Raw genomic sequence first — 22910 nt, 5'->3', positions numbered from 1 at the left:
TAAACCAACACAAAGCCCAACATAGACTTCAACACAGAGCTCAACATAGACTTCAACACAAAGCCCAACATAGACTTCAACACAGAGCCCAAAATAGACTTCAACACAGAGCCCAACATAGACTTCAACACAAAGCCCAACATAGACTTCAACACAGAGCCCAACATAGACTTCAACACAGAGCTCAACAAAGACTTCAACACAAAGCCCAAAATAGACTTCAACACAGAGCGCAACATAGACTTCAACACAAAGCCCAACATAGACTTCAACACAGAGCCCAACATAGACTTCAACACAGAGCTCAACAAAGACTTCAACACAGAGCCCAACATAGACTTTAACACAGAGCGCAACATAGACTTCAACACAGAGCCCAACATAGACTTCAACACAAAGCCCAAAATAGACTTCAACACAGAGCGCAACATAGACTTCAACACAAAGCCCAACATAGACTTCAACACAGAGCCCAACATAGACTTCAACACAGAGCTCAACAAAGACTTCAACACAGAGCCCAACATAGACTTCAACACAGAGCGCAACATAGACTTCAACACAAAGCCCAAAATAGACTTCAACACAAAGCCCAACATAGACTTCAACACAGAGCCCAACATAGACTTCAACACAGAGCTCAACATAGACTTCAACACAGAGCCCAACGTAGACTTCAACACAGAGCGCAACATAGACTTCAACACAAAGCCCAAAATAGACTTCAACACAAAGCCCAACATAGACTTCAACACAGAGCCCAACATAGACTTCAACACAAAGCCCAAAATAGACTTCAACACAAAGCCCAACATAGACTTCAACACAGAGCCCAACATAGACTTCAACACAAAGCCCAACATAGACTTCAACACAGAGCCCAACATAGACTTCAACACAGAGCCCAACATAGACTTCAACACAAAGCCCAACATAGACTTCAACACAGAGCCCAAAATAGACTTCAACACAAAGCCCAACATAGACTTCAACACAGAGCCCAACATAGACTTCAACACAAAGCCCAACATAGACTTCAACACAGAGCTCAACATAGACTTCAACACAGAGCCCAACATAGACTTCAACACAGAGCCCAACATAGACTTCAACACAGAGCCCAACATAGACTTCAACACAGAGCCCAACATAGACTTCAACACAAAGCCCAACATAGACTTCAACACAAAGCCCAACATAGAGACTTCAACACAGAGCTCAACATAAACCAACACAAAGCCCAATATAGACTTTAACACAGAGCTCAACATAGACTTCAACACAGAGCCCAACATAGACTTCAACACAAAGCCCAACATAGACTTCAACACAGAGCCCAAAATAGACTTCAACACAGAGCTCAACATAGACTTCAACACAAAGCCCAACATAGACTTCAACACAGAGCCCAACATAGACTTCAACACAGAGCTCAACATAGTCTTCAACACAAAGCCCAACATAGACTTCAACACAGAGCTCAACATAGACTTCAACACAGAGCCCAACGTAGACTTCAACACAAAGCCCAACATAGACTTCAACACAGAGCCCAACATAGACTTCAACACAGAGCTCAACATAGACTTCAACACAGAGCCCAACATAGACTTCAACACAAAGCCCAACATAGACTTCAACACAAAGCCCAACATAGACTTCAACACAGAGCCCAACATAGACTTCAACACAGAGCCCAACATAGACTTCAACACAAAGCCCAACATAGACTTCAACACAAAGCCCAACATAGACTTCAACACAGAGCTCAACATAGACCTCCACACAGAACTCAACATAAACCAACACAAAGCCCAACATAGACTTCAATACAAAGCCCAACATAGACTTCAACATAAAGCCCAACATAGACTTCAGCAGAGAGCTCAACATAGACTTCAACACAAAGCCCAACATAGACTTCAACACAGAGCCCAACATAGACTTCAACACAGAGCGCAACATAGACTTCAACACAGAGCTCAACATAGACTTCAACACAGAGCGCAACATAGACTTCAACACAAAGCCCAACATAGACTTCAACACAGAGCCCAACATAGACTTCAACACAGAGCTCAACATAGACTTCAACACAGAGCCCAACATAGACTTCAACACAAAGCCCAACATAGACTTCAACACAAAGCCCAACATAGACTTCAACACAGAGCCCAACATAGACTTCAACACAGAGCCCAACATAGACTTCAACACAAAGCCCAACATAGACTTCAACACAAAGCCCAACATAGACTTCAACACAGAGCTCAACATAGACCTCCACACAGAACTCAACATAAACCAACACAAAGCCCAACATAGACTTCAATACAAAGCCCAACATAGACTTCAACATAAAGCCCAACATAGACTTCAGCAGAGAGCTCAACATAGACTTCAACACAAAGCCCAACATAGACTTCAACACAGAGCCCAACATAGACTTCAACACAGAGCGCAACATAGACTTCAACACAGAGCCCAACATAGACTTCAACACAGAGCGCAACATAGACTTCAACACAAAGCCCAACATAGACTTCAACACAGAGCCCAACATAGACTTCAACACAGAGCGCAACATAGACTTCAACACAGAGCTCAACATAGTGCCATTTTGGAAAAGTACAATATGATTAGGCAGGGTCAATAATGTTTTATGAAAGGGAAATAATGTTTGACAAATCTATTAGAGTTTTTTGAGGATGTACCTAACAGGGTACAAAGGGAGAACAATGGATGTAGTATATTTGGATTTTCAAAAGGCATCCAATAAGGTGCCAGACAATAGGAATTTTATACAAGATTAGGGCTCATGGGATTGAGGGGTAATATATTAACATGGATTAAGTATTGGTTAATGGTCAGAAAACAAAGTAGGAATATTTGGTCATTTTCTGCATGGCAGTGTTTAACTGGTTAAGTGCTGCAAACATCGGTGCTAGGTCCTCAGCTATTTACAATCTATGTCAATGACTTTGATGAAGGGTCTGAGTGTAATATTATCCAAGTTTGATGACCATACAAAGCTAGACTGGACAGTAATCTTGAGGAAGATGCAAAGTGATATAAGAGTGATTGGGCAAGAGAGTGGCAGCTGGAATATAATGTGGAGAAGTGTGAAATTATTCACTTTGGTAGGAAGAATGAAAACGTGGAGTATCTTTTAAAAGCTGAGAAATTAATAAATATTGGAATTCAGAGGGATTTAGGTATCCTTGTACACGAATCACAGCAAATTAACATGCAGGTACAGCAAACAATTAGGAAGGCAAGTAGTGTGTTAGACTTTATTATAAGGGGTTGGAGTATAAGAATAAAGAAGTCTTGCTGCAACAATACATGACTTTGATGAGACCACACCTGGAGTACTGTGCACAGTTTTGACTCATTAGTAGGCATCCATCTGTCTCGGAGGACAATGGACTGTGCCCGGTGTGTATGTTATCTCTGAGTTGAACATCCCCTGTTGTGGCTGTGGAGGCTGACTCGTGAGTGGCAATCCCTTCCACAGCTGGCACAGATGAATATCATTGGCCCGAGATTGACTGATTTTTTTCCTTCTGCAGGGCACTCTTTTCCACCATCTGGTCATTTCTTTTGTCTCTGCTTTTTCCACACCCTTTCTGACTGCCATTCTCCAGGAACTCCAGTCAGCAGCAAGGACTTCCCCTGCATCAACACTGATCCCAGTCAACTTTGACTCATTACCGAAGGAAAGATCCACTTGACATAGAAAGGGTGCAACAAAGGTTCACTAGATTGATTGCTGGGATGAGAAGGCTGTCTTATGAGGAGAGATTAAGTAGAATGGGCCTATATTCTCTGGAATTTAGAAGAATAAGTTGATCTCATTGAAACATATAAAATTCTTAGAGGCTTAACATGGTAGAAGCTGAAAGGCTGTTACCCCTGGCTGGAGAGTCTAGAACTAGGAGTCAAAATCTCAGGATAAGGTGTCGGCTCTTTAGTACTGAGATGAAGAGAAATTTCTTCACTCACAGGGTTGCGAATCTTTGGAACTTTCTACCCCAGGGAGCTGTGGATGCTCAATTATAGAGTATATTCAAAATAGAGGCTGATTGACTTTTGGCCACTAAGGCAATCAAGAGATATGGGAATAGGGCAGGAATGTCCAGTTTATAAATAAGTTCTCTTAATGAATGTTGGAGCAGGCTCGAGGGGTCATACAATCTACTCCTGCTCCTATTGCTTATGTTCAACACAGACTTCAACACAAAGCCCAGCATAAACTTCAACACAAAGCCCAGCATAAACTTCAATACAAAGCCCAGCATAAACTTCAACACAAAGCCCAACAACGCCAGCTCAATGTTACTATAGGAACAGGCGGCTGGACGTTGCTTCTTTTATTTTGTAAATTGGTTTGGGACCATTTCCTTGTTCGGGATATCCTTATTTGAATGTAAATTTGTGTTTATAGATTGTTTATTGGAAAAAAATCCGTTTTCACTCCCGGTTGATTGATTTGTGGAATTTATTTCGAGTGACTTGAATACTTGGATCACTTTTTTTGCATTATTTAATAATTTGCTGTAAGTTTTAGACTCATCCCAATTCCAAATAACATTGTCATAGTGTTACATTGAACCTGCACAGAAAAGCAAACATAAACCCAGAGCATTCTTGTAAATCTCCTCTGTACTCTCTCCAGAGCAATTATGTCCTTTCTGTAATGTGGTGATCAGAACTGTACACAATACTCCAGCTGTGGCCGAACCAGTGTTTTATACAGTTCCAGCCTCGGCCAATAAAGGAAAGCATTCCATATGCCTTCTTCACCACTCTATCTACCTGTCCTGCCACCTTCAGGGACCTGTGGACATGCACTCCAATGTCTCTCACTTCCTCTACGCCTCTCAATATCCTCCCGTTTATTGGGTATTCCCTCACTTTATTTGCCCTCCCCAAATGCATTACCTCATACTTCTCTGGATTGAATTCCATTTGCCACTCTTCTGCCCACTCAACCAAACCATTGATATCATTCTGGAGTCTACAGCTATCCTCTTCACTATCAACTACATGACCAATTTTTGTGTCATCAGCAAATTTCCTCATTATGCCTCCCACGTTTAAGTCCAAATCATTAATCTATACCACAAACAGCAAGGGACCCAACACTGAGCCCTGTGGAATGCCACTGGAAACAGCTTTCCATTCGCAAAAACATACGTGTACTACTACCCTTCGTTTCCTGTCCCTGAGCCAATTCTTGATCCAACCTGCCACATTCCCCTGTATCCCATGGGCTTTCATTTTACTGACCAGTCTGCCATGTGGGACCTTGCCAAATGCCTTATAAAATCCATGTAGACCACATCCACTGCACTAACCTCATCAATCCTGCTTGTTACTTCCTCAAAAAACTCAATTAAGTTAGTAAGACATGACCTTCCCTTAACAAATCCATGCTGACTATCCCTGATTAATCCGTGCCTTTCTAAGTGGCAGTTTATCCTGTCCCTCAGAATTGATTCTAACAATTTACCCACAACCGAGGTCAGACTGACCAGCCTATAATTATTTAGCTTATCCCTCACACCCTTTTTAAACAATGGTACACCGTTCGCAGACCTCCAATCCTCTGATACCTCTCCTGTATCTAGTGAGGATTTGAAGATGATCCTCAGAGCATCCGTTATTTCCTCCCTGGCTTCCTTTAACAACTTGGGATGCAATCCATCCGGCCCTGTCATCAGCAGGGTTCAGCAGATAGAATGATTTACGATCATTATTTTGTTGCACTTAGCAATTTCAGTAAAACAGTTGTCGGGGCCGTTCTGCACTTAAATCGATCTTTCATCTGGGTTTGTTACTTTTGCTCTGGATACTTGTTGTGCTTGCTGACTGTTGGTAGAACAAACTCGTCCCATCGGGAATCGTAAGTTTAATTGGATACAAGCTTACCCAGCTCTACATTGTGATCAGATTACTTTTTTTTTCATTTTTACAGCTGATCATTCAAAAAATGGTGTTAGTTTCGTAAACGATCCATTATGGCCATTGGGCGGCACAGTGGCGCAGTGGTTAGCACCGCAGCCTCACAGCTCCAGGGACCCGGGTTCGATTCCGGGTACTGCCTGTGTGGAGTTTGCAAGTTCTCCCTGTGTCTGCGTGGGTTTCCTCCGGGTGCTCCGGTAAATTGGCCATTATAAATTGTCACTAGTATAGGTAGGTGGTAGGAAAATATAGGGACAGGTGGGGATGTTTGTTGGGAATATGGGATTAGTGTAGGATTAGTATAAAATGGGTGGTTGATGTTCGGCACAGACTCGGTGGGCCGAAAAGCCTGTTTCAGTGCTGTATCTCTAATCTAATCTAATCATTCCGTTCAAACTGAAACACTGACAGACGGGAAGATATTAATCCAGCTTCCTGCTTTGTCTTTATGAATTGAACAGTGTAATGCCTTTCATTAACATGCCTACAATACGCTCTGTTCTTTTATAAATTATAATATAGCAACGGCGATCCACTGTCGATATGGTCCTGACAATTTGACAGCGATTTGAATTCTAAAGTTTTCTGCGAGTCTAGGGAGAATTGAAAACCCAGTAAGATCACTGAGTCTCAAAAATGTGGGTGATTGTTTTAAAAGTGCCCCGCTCACTATCGGTGTCAAATACACATCCCGACAGTCTGAGACAGATTTCATCTATCCAGTTCATCTTTTCACTTGTCTCATTTTCTCTTTTTCAGACTACACGTTTAAAAGTTTAAATTCATTGTCCTCAAATAGCAAAATCGAAGCATTTTAATCATCGCATATTTTGGAAAGTAGTTACTTTAATGTACTTGCACTTACTTACGTCAGCGAGGAATTAAGAGGGCTAAAAGGGGTCATGAAATATCTTTAGCATACAGGGTTAAGGAAAATCCCAAAGCCTTTTATTCAGGAGACAGAGAGTAGCAGTAGAAGGGAGTTTCTCAAAATGGAGACGTGTGACCAGTGGTGTTCCACAGGGATCCGTGCTGGGACCACTGTTGTTTGTGATATACATTAATGATTTGGAGGAAAGTATAGGTGGTCTGATTAGCAAGTTTGCAGATGACACTAAGATTGGTGGAGAAGCAGATAGTGAAGGGGACTGTCAGAGAATACAGCAGAATATAGATAGATTGGAGAGTTGGGCAGAGAAATGGCAGATGGAGTTCAATCAGGGCAAATGCGAGGTGATGCATTTTGGAAGATCCAATTCAAGAGTGAACTATACAGTAAATGGAAAAGTCCTGGGGAAAATTGATGTACAGAGAGATTTGGGTGTTCAGGTCCATTGTTCCCTGAAGGTGGCAACGCAGGTCAATAGAGTGGTCAAGAAGGCATACGGCATGCTTTCCTTCATCGGATGGGGTATTGAGTACAAGAGTTGGCAGGTCATGTTACAGTTGTATAGGACTTTGGTTCGGCCACATTTGGAATACTGCGTGCAGTTCTGGTCGCCACATTACCAAAAGGATGTGGATGCTTTGGAGAGGGTGCAGAGGAGGTTCACCAGGATGTTGCCTGGTATGGAGGGCGCTAGCTATGAAGAGAGGTTGAGTAGATTAGGATTATTTTCATTAGAAAGGCAGAGGTTGAGGGGGGACCTGATTGAGGTGTACAAAATCATGAGAGGTATAGACAGGGTGGATAGCAAGAAGCTTTTTCCCAGAGTGGGGGATTCAATTACTAGGGGTCACGAGTTCAAAGTGAGGGGGGAAAAGTTTAGGGGGGATATGCGTGGAAAGTTCTTTACGCAGAGGGTGGTGGGTGCCTGGAACGCATTGCCAGCGGAGGTGGTAGACGCGGGCACGATAGTGTCTTTTAAGATGTATCTAGACAGATACATGAATGGGCAGGAAGCAAAGAGATACAGACCCTTAGAAAATAGGTGACAGGTTTAGATAGAGGATCTGGATCGGCGTAGGCTTGGAGGGCCGAAGGGCCTGTTCCTGTGCTGTAATTTTCTTTGTTCTTTGTTCTTTGTTGCGTTCGAACTCTGCGGTCATACTGACAAACTCCCCTCACTCTTTAGTTCCTTTAATGTACAAGGTAAATAAGACTGGCGACTGTGCTTTCTTCATCCAAAATATATCCTCAGTTGTAATCTTAATTGGCTCTTTGATGTTCGTATTAGCCAAATGTTCTTCTCAAAAGCAACCAAAACAGAAGAAGATCGCAGGTTTTAAAAGCGGAATTTCAAACCAGAAAAGAGAATGGAACGGGTAAAGAAAATACACAGTGAATAAGCTGAGAAGCCTGATGATTATCGGGGAAACTACTGGGAGTTTCATCAGTTCCTTGGTACCCTGGATGCAGGAGGGAACTGAAGTGGATGCAGTACCTGATATTAGAGGAGCTTTACCTGTTAAACTGGGAGCTGTAGCCGAGCCTGTGTATAATTTAGTGTCATAATGGATAATTATAAATGTCAAACACAGTTTGTTCTAAAGCCGTCCGCTAAATGCACTGTTTTTTAGTGAGAAAACAGAATTGAAATATATCTAGGCGCATGCGACGTTAAGTTTAATAAGAGCAGAATGAGTAAATCATATCTAATTTATACCTAACGCCCAGTGTAACTATAACGGGTCTACCATTGTAACGGTATAAATCAAGGAGCTGAGATGATCAGTGTTGTGGGATATTTAAATAGCCGTGTTGGTATGGAATAAAATCCTGTTTTGGCTTCTCATTCACTGAGACGAATATGTTTGGACATTCGGTGAGTGTGTGAGAGAAAATGTGAACGTGTGCAATGAGAATTTGTCTCTCCAACTCAATCGTGATTTCAATTGTAATCTTTCAGTCTGGTGTCATGGTATTTAACTGTGCTTTGAATATCCGCGATGTCTTTTACCTGTATGCCCTACTTTAGAGATTATTGGAAATGTTTATCACTCCATGTAAAGTGTTTTCCTCATAACTGTTGAAATTTACCCCTCACTAATTTGAGTTTTTGTCCTCTGCATGTGTTTTCCTGATTTACTTTATATGATATTCCCAGTTTCCATGTCTATACCATACTTCACTACAGTCTCGTTCATCCATCATCTTTCTAACCTGTAAGGTTTAACTTTCTCCAGATTTCTATTATATTTCCTCTCTTCTGAATTTGGGACCTCTGTGTTTGCTCCTTATTTCTTTCTGATATGTGAACAGTGTAATATTTATTGTCCACCCCAAAATTCTCTGAAGACATTAATAGTCTGGAGCATTTCAGCTACCAAGAGAGATTGGATAGGCTAGGGTGGTTTTCCTTGGAGCAGAGAAGGCTGGGGTGTGTGGGGGGCCTGATTCAGGTATACAAAATTATGAGGGGCATTGATAGGATAGATAGGAAGAAACTTTTCCCCTTAGCGGAGGGGTCAATAACCAGGGACATAGATTTAAGGTCAGTGGCAGGAGGTTAAGAGGGGATTTGAGGAAAAAGTTTTTCACCCAGAGGGTGGTTGGAATCTGGAACACACTGCCTGAAGGGGTGGTAGAGGTAGGAACCCTCACAACATTTAAGAAGTGTTTAGATGTGCACTTGAAACGCCATAGCATACAAGGCTATGGGCCAAGTGCTGGAAAATGTGATTAGAATAGTTAGGTGCTTGATGGTCGGCACAGACACGATGGGCCAAAGGGCCTGTTTCTGTGTTTATAACTCTATGACTCTATGACTCAATCACTGTAGCCACCACATGTAGGCAGAACAGGTAGAGGTGATAGATTCCCTTCTCTTTTTGATGGCAGCAAAGATAACCAAATATTCACAATGTCATAGAGGGTAACAAGTGCACCATCTCATTCTTGGTGCCAAAGCAGAGCAAGTAAGTAACTGGAGGATAGGAAAACATTTGGGAGATAATGGTCAGAATCTAATTGGGTTCATGTTGAAAATGGATAAAGGAAGAGTTCAAGATAAAGGCATTATCAAGATAAAGGGCTTCAAACTAAGTAGATTTAGTGTTCTGAAAGGAGATCGAGTCGAGATTTATTAGATTTTGCTTTGGAGGTATTTCAGGCTTTCACAGCTGATTTACATGACACAAGTTTAGTACCTGTGCAAAGCCAAAACTGCTTTACACCGAAGTTAAACTTGTGATAATGCACCAGAAATGCCAATGTGGGAGTAATGTCTTTGACTCAGCCTGTGGGAAGCGCCTTAGGATTTTTAAAAAACTATTTTAAAAGTGCTTTATAAATGCAAGTTGTGGCTGTAATAATGTTGGAGTACAAGAATAGGGAAATCTTCCTACAATTGCACAGGGCTTTAGTGAGACCACACCTGGACTACTGTGTGCCATTTTGGTCTCCATATCTAACGGAGCATATACTTGCCTTGGCGGCAGTACTGTGAATATTCACTATATTCGTTGCTGGGTTGAAAGGGTTGTCTTATGATGAAAGGCTGAATAAATTGGGCCTATACTCTCGAGTTCAAAAGAACGAGAGGTGATCTAATTGAAATGTACGAGATTTGGAAGGGGCTTGACAGGGAAGACACTGAGAGGCTGGTTATCCTGGCTGGGGAATCTATAACATGGGTGCATCAGGATAAGGAGTCAATTCGTTAGGATTGAGATGAGGAGAATTTTTTTCTCTCGGATGGTTATGAATCTTTGGAATTCTCTACCCCAAAGGATTGTGGATGCTCCATTGTTGAGTCTATTTAAGACTGAAATTGATAGATTTTTTGATCTCACAGGAAATCATGGGATATGGGGAGTGGGCAGGAAAGTGGAATTGAGGCAGAAGATCAGTCATGATCATATTGAATGGTGGAGCATGCTTGAGGGGCTGAATGATCGACTTCTGTTCCTATCTCTTATGTTCTAATACCAGGCCAAGAGAGTCAGATGAATTGACAGGAAACAGAAACGGAAATGTGAGATTTCAACTAAAAAAAAATCTTTCACATAGTTGTTGTTACATTTAGTATGTTACAAAAGAGTAGACCCCATCACTATTTCACAACACATAAAGGTGAGTTTTTTTTAATTTCCAAAATATACTTTATTCATAAAAATCTGTAAAAAAATACATTACCAAACCGTTTCAAACAGCACCAAGTCAAAAAATATGAACAGTGCAAAGGCAGTCCGTTTCCTTCTATACAATCATGAGTTGCCTCACAACCCTTCCATTTCATTGTCGTGCCAGATGCATTTTAACATTTTACAGCAAACAAAAAATTTCCCAATACAGTTCGAGGGGTTTCCCATGGATCCAGCCCCTCACTTCAGCTTGGTGGGGGGACCTTACACTGTGGTCTTTCCCCATTGAGCCTTTGCTGCGGCTGCCCCAAGCTTTAGTGTGTCCCTCAGCACGTAGTCCTGGACCTTGGAATGTGCCAGTCTGCAACATTCAGTCATGGACAACTCTTTGCGCTGTAAGACCAGCAAGTTTTGGGCAGACCAAAGGACGTCTTTCACCGAATTGATAGTCCTCCAGCAGCAGTTGATGTTTATCTCGGTGTGCGTCCCTGGGAACAGCCCGTAGAGCACAGACTCCTGTGTTAAAGAGCTGATTGGGATGAACCTCGACAAAAACCACTGCATCTCTTTCCACACCTGCTTTGCAAAGACACATTCCAGGAGGAGGTGGGCAACCGTCTCTTCCCCACCACAGCCACCGCGGGGGCATTGCGCGAAGGGGGCGAGACTTCGGGTGTGCAGGAAGGATCTGACGGGGAGGGCTCTTCTCACCAGCAGCCAAGCTACATCTTGGTGCTTGTTTGAAAGTTCTGGTGATGAGGCATTCCACCAAATGACTTTGGCGGTCTGCTCGGGGAACCATCCGACAGGATCCACCGTCTCCTTTTCCCGTAGGGCCTTGAGGACATTCCGTGCAGACTACTGCCTGATGGATCGGTGGTCAAAGATGTTTTCCCGCAGAAACTGCTCCATCGAAGGATAGGTGGTACGGCACGGTCCAACTGCATGGAGCGTTCCGCGGCAATGTGACCAGGCCGATCCTTCGCAACACCGGGGACAGATAGAACCTCAGCACGTAGTGACACTTGGAGTTTGCGTACTGGATGCAGCCGCACACGAAGGTGGTCATCAGGATGAGGGCCACGTTGGGTACATTTTTCCCGCCCTTATCCAGAGATTTGAACATCGTGTCCCTCCGGACCCGGTCCATTTCAGATCCCCAGATGAAGCGGAAAATGGCTCAGGTGACTGCCACAGCGCAGGAGTGGGGTATGGGCCAGACCTGCGCCACGTACAGCAACAACGTGAGCGCCTCGCACCTGATGACCAGGTTCTTACCCACAATGGAGAGAGATCGCTGCCCCCACATGCTCAGCTTGTGTTGCACCTTGGCTACTCGCTGCTTCCAGGTTTTGGTGCACGCCCCGGCCCTTCCGAACCATATCCCCAGCACCTTCAGGTAATCTGACCTGACGGTGAAGGGGACAAAGGATCGGTCAGCCCAGTTCCCAAAGAACATGGCCTCGCTCTTGCCGTGGTTAACTTTGGCTCCCGAGGCCAGTTCGGACTGGTCGTAGATGCTCAACAGTCTGCGCACGGACAGCGGATCCGAGCAGAAGACGACGACGTCATCCATGTACAGGGAGGTTTTAACCTGAGTGCCTCCGCTGCCTGGGATTGTCACCCCTCTTATGCCCGCATCCTTCCCAATAGACTCAGCAAAGGGTTCAATACAGCAAACAAACAAGACCGGGGAGAGAGGACAGCCCTGTCTGACTCCAGATTGGATCGGGAAACTTTCCGATTCCCACCCATTGATTGAGACTGTGCCACTGATGTTTGTGTAGAGCAGTTTGATCCAATTGCAGATTCCCTCCCCAAACCCCATTTTGGAAAGCACGTCCATCATGTAGGTGTGCGATATCCTGTCAAAAGCCTTCTCCTGGTCCAGGCTGATGAGGCAGGTGTCCACCCTCCTGTCCCGTACATAGGCGATCGTATCCCTGAGTAGCGCGAGACTATCAGAGATCTTCCTGCCGGGTACAGTACAGGTCTGATCGGGGTGAATCACCAACTCCAGAGCAGACTTGACTCGACTGGCTATGACTTTGGACAGAATCTTGTAGTCAACATTAAGCAGTGAGATGGGCCGCCAATTTCTGATTTCTGCCCTCTCCCCCTTCCGCTTGTAAATGAGGGTGATGATGCCTTTCCTCATGGATTCTGACATGCTGCCGGCCAGGAGCATACTCTCGTATACTTCCAGCAGGTCAGGGCCGACCCAGTCCCATAGGGCCGAATACAACTCGACGGGTAAGCCATCGCTTCCGGGAGTTTTACTCGTCTCGAAGGACTCGACGGCCTTTGTCAGCTCGTCCAGAGTTAGTGGTTTGTCCAGTCCCTCCCTCCTGCTGTCATCTAAGACCTCTGTGATAGATGACAGGAAGGACTGGGAGGCTCTGCTGTCTGTGAGCTTCGCATCATACAGCCCAGCATAAAAGGATTTGCTGATCCTTAGTATGTCGGACTGCGAAGACCTCACCGAGCCATCCTCTTCCTTCAGGCTTCTGATAACAGAGCTCTCTGTGTGTAGCTTTTGGAAGAAGTAACGCAAGCACGTCTCATCCTGCTCAATGAAACGGACTCTGGACCGGAAGATGATTTTGGAGGCCTCCGCGGCAAAGAGCGAGGCCTGCTGGCTCTTCACCTCTTGGAGGTCCTCCTTGACTTCGACCCCCATCGACTGCAGCCGGAGCAGATTTTGCATACTTTTCTGAAGTCAGGACATTTCCCTCTGTCTCTCTCTTGTCCTCTGAATACCTTTGTGGATAAAGAACCTCTTGATGTTCTCCTTGATCGCTTCCCACCAGTGAACTGGAGACTCGAAGAGGGGTTTCACGATCCTCCAACCTTTGTAATCCCTTTTGAGTTCCTCAACGTTCTCTGGGGTTAGCAGTGTAACATTGAGCTTCCATGTCCCCCTGCCAACCTGCTGGTCGTCCTGTAAGTGACAGTCGGCCAGTAAGAGGCAGTGGTCGGAGAAGAACATCGGCTTGACATCGGTGGATCCGACCGTGACAGCACGGGACACAAACAGGAAGTCAATCCTGGATCGGGCAGACCCGTCCGATCTTGACCATGTGTATCTACGCTGCGCTCCGTCTGCAGGTTTGCTGAAGATGTCGTGCAGTTTGGCATCTTTTACTGTTTCTGTTAGGAATCTGGACGTAGCGTCCAGTTTGCTGTCGTCTCTGCCGGATCATCCAGCTGCATCGATGATGCAGTTGAAGTCACCGCCTAGGATGACCGGCCTGGACATCGCCAGCAGCAGTGGGAGCTGCTGGAAGACGGTCAGCCGCTCGCTGCATTGTACCGGGGCATACATGTTGATCAACCGGAGCGGAGCGTTGTTGTACATTACGTCTGCTACGAGGAGGCGACCGCCCACCACCTCCTCAACTTCAGAGATGGTGAAGTTATCTCCCCGCAGCAGAATACCCAGGCCGGAGGAACGGCAATCATTACCCCCTGACCAGATCAATGGCCCGTGGGACCACCATCGCGACCACTGCCTGTAGGTGCTGAGATGTGGTATTCCACACTCCTGCAGAAACAGTAGGTCGGCTTTGACCTTGGCGAGGTAATCCAAGGTTGAAACACATCGCGTAGTAGATTTAATGCTCCGCACATTAATGGAAACAATTCTTACACCCATTTTTTAAAAGTTAGTTGTTGCTTCCCATACCATTTGTCCTTGTTAGTCCCAGTCCTTCGGGATGTTCCTGCATACCCATCATGTGAGCATGCTGTTTCATGTTGGTTGGGCTCAGAAACCCCTCCTGGTTTTTCATGCAGGGTTTGTTCTGCTGGGGTGACATCAGAGGGGTCTTGTAGGCAGCAAGGATTGTGTTTTCCTCTGCTGTTCCCCTCTGTTCCTCCTCGAAAACATCACTGCTCCCGGCTTCCTGGAGCTGAGGTGCGCCAGACGTGTCTTTGCTCCCGGCTTCCCGGAGCTGGGATGCGTTGGCCACGTCGTTACGTGTGGCGCTTTGGGGTTGGGGCACGCCGGGCCCATCACAGCTTCCAGTGCCCGGGTGCTGGGGGGCTTTATCTTCCATCTCCTTGGAGTTCTGCCGCCTCTTTTGAAGGGGCCGTCGTTCCAGCATTTCCCCGTCCAGTGAAGAGGAGCTGTTGCAGTCTGATTCAGAAGGTAGCCTCCTCTTGCCATTGGTTTGGGTGGTAGCCTGTTCCGCTTTTGGAGGTTTTTTCTTTGTGGTTTTCCTTTGTACCACTTGCCACATAAAGGTGAGTGGGGGAATATTCAGATATCCTGGAATGTGGAGTGTATCTATGTGTGAATTATTGTTCTGTACTTGCTCTGTGAAGATACACGTTACATTCAAATACTTTAGTAAAGAAAACATTAAAATCCAGGAAAATGATGGTGTTGATGATGGGGAGGGAGAGTATCTGGCATTCCAGTGTTTGGGCCATTAATGAATGAATTATTGGAGAAAGACACAAAATTTACCAACATTGAGCACAACAGTTATCTCATAGCATCTCCCTATTATCCAAAGTAACCAATCAGAGCAAGGCAGCCATATTAGCAATATTGAATTAATCAGGATTGGCTGGGTGAGATGGATGGAACTCCGCTGGCTGAAGGTGAAATGGAGAGGACAATGAATCGATACATACGACTGTGGGCAAATCCAAATGCATTGAGTGAAAGGAATGATGATCTCTGGGGGCCCCCTTCAAAGGAAAAGCACTAAGGGACCAATACATTATCCAAAATTTATTTTCCCATTGCTCATTGAGGGAGAAAGAGCTAGGAAGGAGTCAATGCCTATTTGAGAGGTGAATACCTGCATCTACATTAAACATAATGTGCTGGCAGCAATGGTAGACTGCACTGATGAAGGGTCCTAGACAAAAAGTTCAACTATATTTCTCTTTTACATGCTGACTATCCTCAACATTTTAGATTTTACTCGAATAAGTTGCTTTATATAAATTGAGCTGATGTAGTGTTTGCTAATGGATTCACTCAACTTCCACATACTGTTCACTATGGTTAAAACATTCTGTGCTCTGAAATCAACTTTTAAATTGTCTGGCAAGACATAAAGAAAGAAAATAAAAGTCTTGTATTCATATATTGCCTTTCAGAACAACAGAACATTCGACAGCACTTTACAACCAATGAAATACTTTTGAAGTGTAGTTGCTGTTGTAATGTTTGAAGTGCAACTGCCAACTTTATGCACAATGTTAACTATTGGCCAGGATACCAGGCAGATCTTCAAAATAGTGCCATGGAATCTTTTATGTCCACCTGAGAGGGTAGAAGGAACCTCAATTTAATTTCTCATCAAATGATAGCACCCCCAACAGTGCAGCACTCCCTCAGTACTGCATAGAAGTCTCAGCCTAGATTTGATACTCAAATCACTGGAGTATGGTTTGAACTCACAATCTTCTGATTTTGAGGTGAACCTGCTAACACCATGCCACGACTAAAATAGACTCAGTTTGGGTTGCATTGGGACAGGTACAATTATTGGGTCTCAGGTAATGGATAGAGAGAGTTGTAGCTCTCACCCTATTTCAAGAAGTGAAGATAACATTTGTGCTTAGAAGATAGGAAGAAGGAGCAGCCACTCGGCCCATCTACCTCTTCAGATAAAATATCTGCAACTCCTTTTTACAACAAGCATCAGGAGACATCATTTTCCGAATCACATTCACCACTTTAATGATGAGATAGAGAGTCACATATACAAGTTTTCTGGTGACACAAAGATAAGCAGCACTGTGTCGATGGAAGCATTAAATGACAGAGATATTAATCGATTAATCGATTAATCAAGTGAATGAGCAAAACTATTGCAAATGGATTTCAATGTAGGTAAATATGAAGTCTTTCACTTTGGGCCCATAAAGAATAGATCAGGTTACGTTCTACATGGTGAAAAGCTAGAAAAAGTGGAGATCCAAACAGACTTGGGGGCCCATGTATATAGATCATTAAAATGTCATGACAGATACAGAAAATAATCAAAGAGGCTGCTTGAATGCTGGAGTTTATATCTAGAGGTCTAGAATACCTCAGAATGAAGTCATACTTCAGCTATACAAGGCCCTGGTCAGACCACAGCTGGAGTTACTGTGAGCAGTTCTGGGCACCACACCTTAGGAAGGAGATATTGGCTTTGGAGGGAGTGCAGCGTAGGTTTACCAGAATAATACCTGGATTCCAAGGGTTAAATTATGAGGAGAGATTACACACATTAGGGTTGTATTCTCTGGAATTTAGAAGGTTAAGGGGTGATTTAATCAAAGTCTTCAGGATGTTAAGGGAAACATAGGGTAGATAGAGAGAAACTGTTACCGCTACTTGGGAAGTCTAAGACTAGGGGCATAGCCTAAAAATAAGAACCAGACCTTTAAGGGGTCAAATTCAGAAACACTTCTTCATGCGAAGGGTGATAGAAGTTTGAAATTCTCTTCTGCAAATGGCAATTGATCAATTGTTAACTTTAAGTCTGAGATTGATAGATCTTTGTTAACCAAAGATATTAAGGAATGTGGGACAAAGTTGGGTATATGGAGTTATGTCACATATCAGCCATAATCTCACTGAATAGCGGGACAGTCTCAAGGAGTTAAATGGCCTCCTCCTCCTTCTACATTCCTGCCTATGTACAATTGCCCCACAACCCCCATACCCCCACCTGCCTGAAACCTGCTCATAGTTAAAATGGAGTCCCTTATCTTAACTGTCCTGAATATAGGTAATGACTATTAATGTTAGCTTTATATTAAAATATTGTTTTGGAAAACCAAATCACAACCAAACACACATTATTTTATGACTATATAAACTTTGATAGGATTTCACATATCAAAGGAACTCTGTCTGGTATCATCTAAAAAAGTTTTTTCCCCAACTAAATAAATCTTTTCAACTGCAAAGGTGATCTGTTCAGCACAGATGGCTTTCTGCTAGAAAATATTCTGTGCATGGTTAGCAATTGAGTGCAGACTTTCATCCTGCACATAAATGGCACATGCACACTTTGGTTAAAGGTGCAAACTGTTGCTTGCTATAAGACAGTATTGAGGCCAGATGACACGATTGTGTAAACCATTGCTATCTTGCAGGACAGCTGGTAGAACAGGATCACTGCTATTTATTACATTTATATTACAGACCCACTTCTACTTAAAGTACCTCTGTACTAATCTTGGTTGGTAATGCTGTGGAGTCTGTCCTGCAAATTTTCCCCCCCCAAATTTCTCTGCAGCACCTGTGGAAGAGCCTGTCACTCCAGAATTGGCCTTTATAGCCACTCCAGGCGCTGCTTCACAAACCACTGACCACCTCCAGGCACTTACCCATTGTCTCTCGAGATAAGGAGGCCCAAAAGAAATGCTGTGGAGTCTGTCTGCAAATTTTCCCCCCCAAAATATAGTTTATTCATAAAATTTGTAAAAATACATTACAAAATTCAAATCTAACATTACATAAAGTGCACTTTCTTTCAATACAGTACATGAGGTGCCACACTACACTTGCCATTTAAGGTTATGTTTAAAATTTACATTTACATTGTGCATCAAAATGAAACATAATGCCCGAGGGGTTTTCCAGGGTTCCAGCTCCTCAGTTCACTATGGCGGGAGGCCCTTACACAGAGGCCTTTCCCCATTGAGCTTTTGCGACGGCTGCCCCAAGCTTTAATGCGTCCCTCAGCACGTAGTCCTGGATCTTGGACTGTGCCAATCTGCAACAGTCGGCCATGTACAGTGCTTTGCTCTGGAAGACCAACAAGTTTAGGGCAGACCAAAGAACGTCTTTCACCAAGTTGATGGTCTTCCAGCAACAGTCGTCTTCGCTACCACAGAAAGCAGTTGAAGCCAAAACATTGTATGTTTTCAAGAAGGGGTTAGATATAGCTCTTGGGTCTAAAGGGATCAAAGGGTATGGGGCGAAAGCGGGAACAGGCTACTGAGTTGGATGATCAGCCATGATCATAATGAATGGCAAAGCAGGCTGGAATGGCCGAATGGCCTACTCCTGCTCCTATTTTCTATGTTTCTATGTAATAGTGGATGTTTATCTTGGTGTGCATCCTTGGGAACAGTTCAACAGCACTGAGTCCTGCATTATGGAACTGCTTGGGATGAAACTGGACTAAAACCACTGCATCTCTTTCCAGACCTGCTTTCCAAAGGCACAATCCAGAAGGAGGTGGGTGACAGTCTCTTCCCCACCACAGCCACCTCGAGGGCAGCTTGCAGAGACAGTGAGACTCCGGGCATGCAGGAAGGATCTGATGGGGAGGGCCCTTCTCACCACCAGCCAAGCTACGTCTTGGTGCTTGTTTGAAAGTTCTGGTGATGAGGCAATCTGCTAAATGAGTTTGACAGTTGGCTCAGGGAACCACCCAACAGGATCCACCATCTCCTTTTCCTGCAGGGCCTCGAGGATGTTATGTGTGGACCGCTGCCCGATGAACATGTGGTCAAAGGTGTTTTTCTGTGCAAACTTTTCCATGAGGAACTAGTGGTACGGCACAGTCCAACTGAATGGAGCGTTCTACACCACTGTGGCCACACCCATCCTTTTCAACACCGGGGACAGATAGAACCTCAGTACGTAGCGACACCTGGTGTTTGCATACTGGGGTTCTATGCACATCTTGATGTAGCTCCACACAAAGATGGCAATCAAGTTGAGGGCAAAATTGGGTATGTTTGTTGTCCCCTATGTGTAAAGGTTTGAACATCGTGTCCCTACAGACATGGTTCATTTTCGATTTCCCGATAAAGCAGAAGGTGGCTTGGGTGACCACCATGGTGTAGGAGCGGAATTTGGGCCAGACCTGCACCACATGCCTGATGACCAGGTTCTTGCCTGCGATGGAGAGGGAGCACCACTCCCACATGCCCAGCTTCTGTTTTACCATGGCTATACACTCCTTCCAATTTTTGGTGCATGCCCCAGCCCCGCCGAACCATATCCCCAGCACCTTCAGGTAGTCTGACCCGATGGTGAAGAACAAAGGATCATTTGGCCCAGTTCCCAAAGAACATGGCCTTGCTCTTGCTGCAATTTATTTTGGTTCTTGAGGCCAGTTTGACCTGGTCACAGATGCTCATTATCCTGTGAACTGACAGCGGATTCGAGCAGACGACAGCGACATAGTCCATGTACAGGAAGGCTTTGACCTGAGTGCTCCCACTGCCTGGGATTATCACTCCTCTTATACTTGCATCCTTCCTGAGAGACTCAGCAAAAAGTTCAATACAACAAACGAACAAGACAGGGAGACGAGGACAGCCCTGTCTGACTCCAGATTTGATCCGGAACTTGCCAATTCTCACCAATTGATTGAGACTGCGCTACTGATGTTTGTGTAGGGTAGTTGGATCCAATTGCAGATTCCCTCCACAAAGCCCATTTTGGAGAGCACGCCCAATATGTACCGCAAGGATCTGTTTTGGGGCCACTGCTGTTTGTCATTTTTATAAATGACCTGGATGAGGGTGTAGAAGGGTGGGTTAGTAAATTTGCGGATGACACGAAGGTCGGTGGAGTTGTGGATAGTGCCGAAGGATGTTGTAGGGTACAGAGGGACATGGATAGGCTGCAGAGCTGGGCTGAGAGATGGCAAATGGAGTTTAATGCGGAAAAGTGTGAGGTGATTCACTTTGGAAGGAGTAACAGGAATGCAGAGTACTGGGCTAATGGGAAGATTCTTGGTAGTGTAGATGAACAGAGAGATCTTGGTGTCCAGGTACATAAATCCCTGAAAGTTGCTACCCAGGTTAATAGGGCTGTTAAGAAGGCATATGGTGTGTTAGCTTTTATTAGTAGGGGGATCGAGTTTCGGAGCCACGAGGTCATGCTGCAGCTGTACAAAACTCTGGTGAGACCGCACCTGGAGTATTGCGTGCAGTTCTGGTCACCGCATTATAGGAAGGATGTGGAAGCTTTGGAAAGGGTGCAGAGGAGATTTACTAGGATGTTGCCTGGTATGGAGGGAAGGTCTTACGAGGAAAGGCTGAGGGACTTGAGGTTGTTTTCGTTGGAGAGAAGGAGGAGGAGAGGTGACTTAATAGAGACATATAAGATAATCAGAGGGTTAGATAGGGTGGATAGTGAGAGTCTTTTTCCTCGGATGGTGATGGCAAACACGAGGGGACATAGCTTTAAGTTGAGGGGTGATAGATATAGGACAGATGTTAGAGGTAGTTTCTTTACTCAGAGAGTAGTAGGGGCGTGGACCGCCCTGCCTGCAACAGTAGTAGACTCGCCAACGTTAAGGGCATTTAAGTGGTCATTGGATAGACATAGGGATGAAAATGGAATAGTGTAGGTCAGATGGTTTCACAGGTCGGCGCAACATCGAGGGCTGAAGGGCCTGTACTGCGCTGTAATGTTCTATGTTCTAATGTAGGTGTGTGATATCTTGTCCTTCTCCTGCTCCAAGCTGATGAGGCAGGTGTCCAGCCCTCTGACCCACATAGAGGCAAGGCAATTGTATCCCTGAGTAGTGCGAGGCTATCAGAGATCTTCCTGCTGGGTACAGTGCAGGTCTGATCGGGGTGAATCACCAACTCCAGAGCAGACTTGATCTGGAACAAAATTTTGTAGTCCACATGAAGCAGTGAGATGGGCTGCCAATTTCTGATTTCCCCCCTCCTTTTCTCCTTCCGCTTGTTGATGAGGGTGATGATGCCTTTCTTTATGGATTCTGACATGCTGCCAGCCAGAAACAGACTCTCATAGAACAAAGAACAAAGAACAGTACAGCACAGGAACAGGCCATTTGGCCCTCCAAGGCTGCGCCGATCTTGATGCCTGCCTAAACTAAAACCTTCTGCATTTCCGGGGTCCGTATCCCTCTATTCCCATCCTATTCATGTATTTGTCAAGATGCCTCTTAAACGTCTCTATGGTACCTGCTTCCACTACCTCCCCCGGCAACAAGTTCCAGGCACTCACCACCCTCTGTGTAAAGAACTTGCCTCACACATCCCCTCTAAACTTTGCCCCTCTCACCTTAAACCTATGTCCCCTAGTAACTGACTTTTCCACCCTGGGAAAAAGCTTCTGACTATCCACTCTGTCCATGCCGCTTATAACTTTGTAAACCTCTATCATGTCGCCCACCCACCTCCGTCGTTCCAGTAAAAACAATCCGAGTTTATCCAACCTCTCCTCATAGCTAATGCCCTCCAGACCAGGCAACATCCTGGTAAACCTCTTCTGTACCCTCTCCAAAGCCTCCACGTCCTTCTGGTAATGTGGTGACCAGAATTGCACGCAATATTCTAAGTGTGGCCTAACTAAAGTTCTGTACAGCTGCAGCATGACTTGTCAATTTTTATCACTCTATGCCCCAACCGATGAAGGCAAGCATGCCGTATGCCTTCTTGACAACCTTATCCACCTGCGTTGCCACTTTCAGTGACCTGTGGACCTGTACGCCCAGATCTCTCTGCCTGTCAATACTCCTAAGGGTTCTGCCATTTGCTGTATACTTCCCACCTGCATTAGACCTTTCAAAATGCATTACCTCACATTTGTCCAGATTAAAGTCCATCTGCCATTTCTCCGCCCAAGTCTCCAAACGATCTATATCCTGCTGTATCCTCTGACAATCCTCACCACTGTCCGCAACTCCACCAACCTTTGTGTCGTCCGCAAACTTACTAATCAGACCAGCTACATTTTCCTCCAAATCATTTATATATAATACAAACAGCAAAGGTCCCAGCACTGATCCCTGCGGAACACCACTAGTCACATCCCTCCATTCAGAAAAGCACCCTTCTACTGCTACCCTCTGTCTTCGATGACCGAGCCAGTTCTGTATCCATCTTGCCAGCTCACCTCTGATCCCGTGTGACTTCACCTTTTGTACCAGTCTGCCATGAGGGACCTTGTCAAAGGCTTTACT

The sequence above is a fragment of the Heterodontus francisci genome, chromosome 37 (assembly GCF_036365525.1).
Source record: "Heterodontus francisci isolate sHetFra1 chromosome 37, sHetFra1.hap1, whole genome shotgun sequence".
Lineage (NCBI taxonomy): Eukaryota > Metazoa > Chordata > Chondrichthyes > Heterodontiformes > Heterodontidae > Heterodontus > Heterodontus francisci.
The sequence above is the reverse complement of the archived record's forward strand: the minus strand, read 5'-3'. Positions refer to the sequence as shown.